We start from the raw sequence: 7,824 nt of genomic DNA, 5'->3' as shown, positions 1-7,824 counted from the left end.
AAAATAAAATACCTTCCATACAAATATGTAAATACATTTGAATGTATCTAACAGTTGTTTATACTCGAAAATAAAAAGATCACTGAAAGACTGATGGAAATATGTGAATAGATTTACATTAAGTGCTTCCCAATGAAGATCTTCAAAAGGGCAATAAACACGGAAAGTGGTCAAGTCCATTAGTAATTACAGAAATGAAAATTAAAACCAAATGAGTACTTCTATACAGATACCAAAATGATTGTAATTTTAAAAAGTTAAAAACCAAGTATTGGTAAAAATATGAATTAAAGGTGTGAGCACAAATTTATAAATCCACTTTAGAAAATGAAAACACAAAACATTCATATCCAATGACCTTGGAATGTCACCCCAAATGTCTGCCCAATAGAAATATGTATACATGGCACAAAGGACAGATACAGCACTGTTTTTAATTACAAACATTATATCAAACTTTCGCAATTGGAAACAATGTACTGTCTCTTAATCAGCATTGATAAATAGTTTTATATTTATGCAACATTATATCATTCAGCAATGACAATGAATAAGCTTCCACAACAGGCAGTAACAGAAATATGTCTCACAAACGTGACAATGGGCAAAAGAAGACAACCAAAAAAGTCCCCCAAAAAGAAAGAAAGAAAAGAAGGAAGGAGGAAGAAACAAAAGATGAAAAAAGAATGGAAGAAAGGAAGGCGAAAAATACATACTGAACGATTCTACCTACGAAAAACTCAAGACAAGTAAAACAAGTCTACCCTAGTAGTTATCTGTAGTCAGGAGAGAGGTGAGGAAAAATAAAGAAAGCTTTGGGGTTGCAGGTAATGTTTTATTTCTTGACCTGGGTGGGAATTAAACAGGTGCATTTGGAATAGAATATGATAACTTATTCAGCTGTACACTTATGAGTTGCAAGCATTTCTTGGTTTTATATATCAATAAAATTTTACCTTAAAATAGGATACATTTCAGAATCGTGTACTAAACTCAAATATGTGAAAGTCAGGGTTCACTTTCTGGAGAGCTACATACTACCTAACCCTTAATTACCTACTTCCTTTAGACATAGGTCAGGTGGTTTATTTCTGAGCTTTCATCAGTGGTTTTAATTTTGTTCTTTTCTTTCCTGATTGAACGTGGCATCAACTGGCTTCAGTCCAATGAGCAACCCACTAAGTCTAAAGAGTCTCTGTTCTCAGCATACCTGCTGATTTACAACTCCTCTTATTTTTTTTGAAGTTTGCAATACCTTAGCTTTTTCCAAGTATTAGCATTTTTATTAATTTTTACCTAATTATAAAAGTACAGTATAATATTCTAACCCTTGTGCTTCTATTATTTGTGTAGATAATGCCAGCAACAAATCTGTAACTGGTCATTAGCAATTATAATGTCATTAGCATGTAACAATACAGAGTGGTTGTGTCTCAGCTGTTGCATACACTTTTGCTTATAAAATTTTGCATAACTTATTATAGTGTGAGTTATTCAAAAGCAGAAGATGTTAGAATTATGGACATCTGGTATATCCTAAATCATTTTGTAATACATTTTATATCAAATATCTACATGTCTTAGCTTAATGAGATTCCTGAACGAATGCTTGGTCTATGTATAACTGTTTGTATATTTTTTTCAATTGATTTTTTAAAAATAGTTTTCTTTGGTCATGATAAATAGGTGCTATTCATGAAGCATAAAGAAAACAGGGTTATTTTTATTTATATTTCCCTCCTTTGCTCAGATTACAACACCTTAACACTTTTTATTCTACTTTTACAGTACCACGTCCGCTTAAAGAAAACTAGACACGTCACCATGTCTCTCAGCACTTTAATCTTCAAGCAGGAGGAACAAGTTAATAAACTGTTTCAAACAATGTCTGATGTGTAGCATTACCCTGTATTTGTCCAAATAAAATAAAACACAATAAAAAGTAAGATAAAATAAAACAGCCTGATGTAGTAACATCACAAGTTGGTTTTGGGCTCCCTGAGACTGGAAAATGTTAAAGTTATTAAATGAATGAGTTTCTCATTAATTTTGTTAATGCTTTTTTGACTAATAAGGCTTTTTCTAGAGTTACATATTTTCATCTGTTTGATTTTTATTTTTTCTTTCGGTTTTATATTTTTAAAAGCCATTATATCCCTCCCACTGGTAACATACACATACACAGACACACATCTATTTCAAATAAATATTTACTACTTTATCATTTTTGGTCTTAATTGTACTGTTTAATTTTTTTGTTGGGGTCTAAGATGACCTAGGTTAGTGTTTTTTTAACCTCGTTACCCCCTAAACTGTTTCAGCAGCAAAGTTTGTGTATCTTCCTCCTGGCTTTAACTTGAAATGCCATGTTCAGTCAACACAGATTCTTCTTTCTGTTTCTAGGATTTTGGATCTATTTTCACCAATCTTTTACTTGTGGTCAAGTACTCTACTAATTTTAGTTATTTTTGCTTTGAAATCTACCTTAATATTACATTTTGTCTTTACAAAATGTGAAGCCTTCTGAATTAGTTTTTCTGCCATTACTTAAATGAGCATTAGACTCATCGGATGTGAGCCTTATAGGATGAATAGGAGCGAAAAGCTGAAGACTGCAGAGTTTCTGCAGGCACAGGGAGCCACAGGTGCAAAGACACCAAAGTGAATAGGCAAGGACCTTCTATAAGTCAGAAACAGTACGGTGTGATTGAACTGGATTGTTTAACAAGGTGAGTGGCGCAAGGTGGTACTGGGTAGGCAAGGTGGTACTGGGTACGTGGCAAGGAGCATGTCATATGCAATTTTCAGGGATGTTATTCTAATGATAATAAGGGTTTTAAGCCAGGAAGATACACTGACAGATTCATGTTTTGGGGACCCTCACCTTCATATAGCAGTAGGTGAATCAAGAGGACAGAGACTGAGATGCACCTGTAATCAACATGGAATGGTTGAGACCTGAACTGGGGCAGCAGGGGTTGAGAGAAGCGTCTCGCTGATTTAAGATTGGGCAAGAAGGCCCAGAGGGTACAAAGGACATGATTTTTTAAATTTATCTATTTAAACAAATAGTTTAAGTATTTTATTTGTTTGCAACTGAGCTTGTTAACACTATATAATGAAAATGTACAAATAATTATGTTGCAGTTTGGGGTTAGATTTAAGTCAAAGACATTCATTAATAAGGAGTCTTCAAATATGAATATTCCAGAAACTTCTCTATGCCATCTGATCTTAACAACTGTCTCTGAATATTACCTTACTTTGGAAGATATTGGCATATATTTGAATTAAACCCAGGATTTTTCAAAATGAGTAATTTAAAACAACTATTTTGTATTCAAACCAAAACATTATTAATAGAATGTTGCTTTCCAGAAAGAGTAATAAAGGAAACAAGGTGTATTAGTCTGTTCTCACACTGCTATAAAGAACTACCTGAGATTGGGTCATTTATGAAGAAGAGTTTTAATTGACTCAGAGTTCCACAGACTGTACAGGAAGCATGGCTGAGGCCTCGGGAAACTTGAATCATGGTAAACAGGAAGGGGAAGTAAACCCATGTGACCACAGTGGAGGAGGAGAGAGAGCAAAGAGGAAGTGCTACACACGTTCAAACAACCGGATCTCATGAGAACTCACCCACTAAAGGAGAACAGCAAGGGGGAAATCCCCGCCTTGATCCAATCCCCTCCCACCAGGCCCCTCCCCCAGCGTTGCAAATTACAATTCAATAACAGATTTGGGTGAGGTCATAGAACCAAACCACGTCACAGGGCATTTTGCAAAATGTGGTTCTGAACAAGTCACAGGAAAAAATAAATGTGTTCTCAACGTGCAGCTCCTCAGAATGAGGCTGCTGTCTGTTCCTCAGCTGGGAGGGAAAATGAAACCTAGCCGGTAAGCAACCTCGGGCAGGGGCTGCCGACACAAAGCTCCAGAAGTGAACACGGACGCCTCAGAATAATTTGGGGAACCTGATCAAAAGATCCAAGTACTGAGTGTGATAATGAATACAGACATGGAAGCGGGTTCTGCTGTGCAGCTGCCGAGGCCAGCCCAGCCCTGCCCAGGCTCTCCTACCTTAGCCTCCTGGCAAACCCTGCAGTTCTTACCCCAGGGAGACCTTTTCTCGTCAGCAGCTCAGTGTCAAGGGAGCTCTTTGTGTGAATGAGGTGAGTGCCAGCAACACCATGTGGCTATTTTAAGTCTGGGTTTGAAAGTATTTTTCTAACACAGCCAGGCAAGTCCATGTATCAATAGTCTGTCTCCAGGTTATTCTAATTCTCACCGTGCCTCTATAGACCTAGGATCACAGACCTTTAGAATATCGTCATAATCACATCTCATATCTACCCTAATTTATGATTCATATTCAATGCCTGGAAACAGTCCCCGTATTTAATAATAATACCTAGACCTAAAATCATCCACCGTTAATAACTTATATGGTTACAAAATATTAATGATTTCCTGTAGACCAAGCAAATATTTTTAACTACACTTGGCAAATGACATGACTTTGCTAAGTCATATGCAAGATAAACATATGCATTGCTAATCATATGCAAGAAGGGCAAAGAACAGAAGAGTCAAGAATTACTTCCAAGTTTCCATCTTGAGACAATGCGGAGACATGTAGCTGTTCACCTAAATTAGAGACGGTCAATAGAGAAACATATTTAAGGGGATTTTGAATTCAAGTCATCCGAAGGGATACGTCTAATGGGTAGTTATGAATTTGTGTCCAAGTTTCTGTCTTGAGACAATGGGGAGATGTGTAGCTATTAACCTAAATTAGAGATGGTCAATAGAGAAACATATTGAAGGGGATTTTGAATTCAAGTTACCTGATGGGATACGTCCAATCCTATAAAAGCGTATAGGGTGTTCCGCAGAACTATTGAGAGTAATGATCTTCATTTAGAGGTTAGCCTGTGTAAACTGAGGTCATGGGATTAGCACAGATTACCCAGAGAAATTAGGAAAACGTGACTAGAAACCTGAGGATGAAATCACAGAATTACCAACACAATTGCAACAGCTGAAGAGCAATTGGCAGAAAAATCATGACTAAGGGGAAAAAGGAGTAAGTAAAGGGAGTGAGTACCCAGGAAGAATAGCAGGAAAAACAGTGGCCTGAGTTTCCAGCAGGAGAAACAGACACTCACACTTGCAAATGCCGCAGAGCACAGAGAGATGAGAAAAGCAAAGCAGCCACTGGGTAGTACTTTGGGGACTTCGTTGACCCCTTTTACATACGACGTCATCTGTTGAATTTTCACAGAAGTGGGAGAAAAGGAGAAGCCACAGGGATGTGGAGGGAATTGGTAATAAATTCCAACCAACCTTTCGCTCGTTCCTTCGCTATTTTTTTTTTTTTTTTTTTTTTGAGGGCTGCTATGAGCCAAACGCTGTGCTGGGCATGGTCCTAGCGCAATGAACTAACCAAACAAATTCGCTGGCCTAATAGAGCCCAGCCTCTGATGCGGAAAGAGAGAAAACATAAACACATTTATGTATGGGAGAACAGAGAAGGCTTTACCGAGGAGCTTTGGAGGAGAGCCCCGAACTCAGTGAGGGAGAAAGCACTGCGGGCAGAGGAGGCAGTGCAGGCTCTCAGCGGGGCCGTGAGGGTGGGACTGGGGAACAATGAAGGGCCTGAGCAAAGGGGAGCGGGCGGGAAGATGAGGTCTGAGGGGCGGAAAGCAGCGGAGCACGTAGGGCTGTGAACGGCACCGGGTAGGGAACTCTGAAGCGTTCTCACTATGTTGGAGAGACTTTGGAGGGTTTTGAACAGTGGCGTGCACTGATCTGAGATTGACTCTTTGGAGAACATACGGTAAAGTGATGGAAGAGAGCAAATGTGAAATTCTTACTCACACAGGGTGGTAGAAGGAAGGAAGCAGATGAACACGATCACCAGACTGCAGTGAAGGGAGAATTTTCAGCAGGAGAGAGGAGGATCTTCTGAGTTGTAGAGAAGGAGGGACCCACGGCGAGAGGGCAAGGTGCAGCCGGGAGAGTGGGTTGAGGCAGAAAGGTTTAAGGTAAAGAAGGATCAGATTTCGGCGTGAAAAAGGATAGCTCTTCCACATTCAATCAGAGAAAAAGGAAAAGAAGGAAGCCAACCTAGAGAAGTTCATAGTGAACTCGAGATGTTCAAAAAATCTTCACGAATGTCCCCTGTTTTTTCCATAACACAGATACCAAGGTCCAGGAAGAACAAGAAAAAAGGCAGGAATCATTTGTGGAAAATGGAGAAGTCAAGAAGACGAGAGACACATGGAATGGTTGCCCTTGATTACTCAGGCCCGGCTCAGAAGGGAGACAATGAATTTGTAATGGCAGAAGGAAAACCTTCCCACTTTGTGTAACTATTTATTCCAAGTGTGTCTATCCTTATACTGGTCTTTAAACTATTTTCCTAGTAAACATGTTTGGCAGTCATGCCCACAAAACCCTGGGCATAGGTCATGCTACCATTTTCAGTTAATTTACTGCCTTAAAACTGATATGTTTAAAAGATTATTTTAATGAGACAATGCTAAAAGTTATTATTAGAACAGTGTTTCACTTCTGCCACGGGAAAAATATGATTTATAGAGAAAGATAAATGCCCCATCATTAGATTGCATGTTGAATCTCTTGCTAGAAAATATGTTTATAAATAGTCTCATGATATGTAACCTATAGCTAATAAATTACTATGGATGACTGAACTATATAGTACACAAGACATTTAAGGACTAATACAAACGTTTTATTGCAAGTGAGAGAATTAAGGTTACACACTGAATGAGTGATTAATATAGTCAGAAATTATCCCAAGATAGCTATAGTTCAAGGGGCCAACAATAAACATATTGGGTTGTGTTTTCATTGAAAAAAACAAAAACATTTATCCTATTACATTAGGTTTTGCCCAGAAAAATAGGTATTGCATTGTAACATTTAATGAAATAATGGCCTTTCACTGAAACACATTTTACTGTGGGAGTATTTTAGACTTGTGGTATATTTTTATTTCTAAGAGTTTAGGAAGCAAGTGTATGTGAAAAGGTCCAGCCTAATGATTTTTACATGTATAATTCCTTTTGCAATATCCTCTGAATTAGCTTAGTGTGGACATTATTTCTGATTGGATACATGGCTGTGCGTCATTCAACCTTAGGGATGTTTTTTCCAAGATACTCATCCCCCAAACAACTGCCATTGGCATGACGATTTCAAGAGGTTTCTCATTCCCAGGTTGTTTGATATGTTTCACGGGTGTGCCCTTGAGCTTCTGTGTAAAGCGAGGGTAGTGGGCTCATCCTTGGAGGAATATAATAACCCATGATGAGGAGATAGTATAAGAGCAGTGTTTCATTTCATAAAAATATCAATGCAGACAGGTCCTCAGGCTTAAGATATGCTCCAGAATACACTGTGTAACTAAGGTTTGGACTTTGCAGTTTGCTCTACCCGTCACCCCACGGTCCTCAGCTGCCCTTCCTGCTCCTGGTTTGGCAGCATGTGAAAAAGTGTGGCCACCCAAATGCTAGTTAGGACCACCCAGATGGCCAGGCTGAGCGCGCACCTTCCATAGGCTCAAGACTAGAATTAATTGTGAATGTAATGAGTAGAAAGAGACGCCTCAAGCACCCTCGAGAAGACAGATTTACTCCCTCAGAATCCAGGGAATAACAGATGAAAGGAAGACCCGGCTCTGGGTAGGAGATGGAGGGGGCCTCACAAAATATTACTTCACACTGATTAGCTTCAGTGGTTTCCCTGTGACAGTGTTAGTACGTGTTTTCCACCTGAGGACCTTCTGCAAAT

The 7,824-nt window shown here is 38.8% G+C and overlaps 1 long non-coding RNA gene across 1 annotated transcript; it reads left to right on the top strand.

The window, feature by feature from the left end:
• The first annotated feature begins 3,782 nt into the window (after positions 1-3,782).
• LOC103884858 lies at positions 3,783-6,496 on the top strand. The gene is made up of 2 exons (XR_647668.3): positions 3,783-4,175; positions 6,207-6,496. It is a non-coding gene; the product is annotated as an uncharacterized LOC103884858 (long non-coding RNA).
• Positions 6,497-7,824: the final 1,328 nt, after the last annotated feature.

The sequence above is a fragment of the Papio anubis genome, chromosome 3 (genome assembly GCF_008728515.1).
Source record: "Papio anubis isolate 15944 chromosome 3, Panubis1.0, whole genome shotgun sequence".
In the NCBI taxonomy this organism is placed as follows: domain Eukaryota; kingdom Metazoa; phylum Chordata; class Mammalia; order Primates; family Cercopithecidae; genus Papio; species Papio anubis.
Note: the sequence above shows the minus strand (reverse complement) of the source record. Positions and strands in the feature narration are given on the sequence as shown.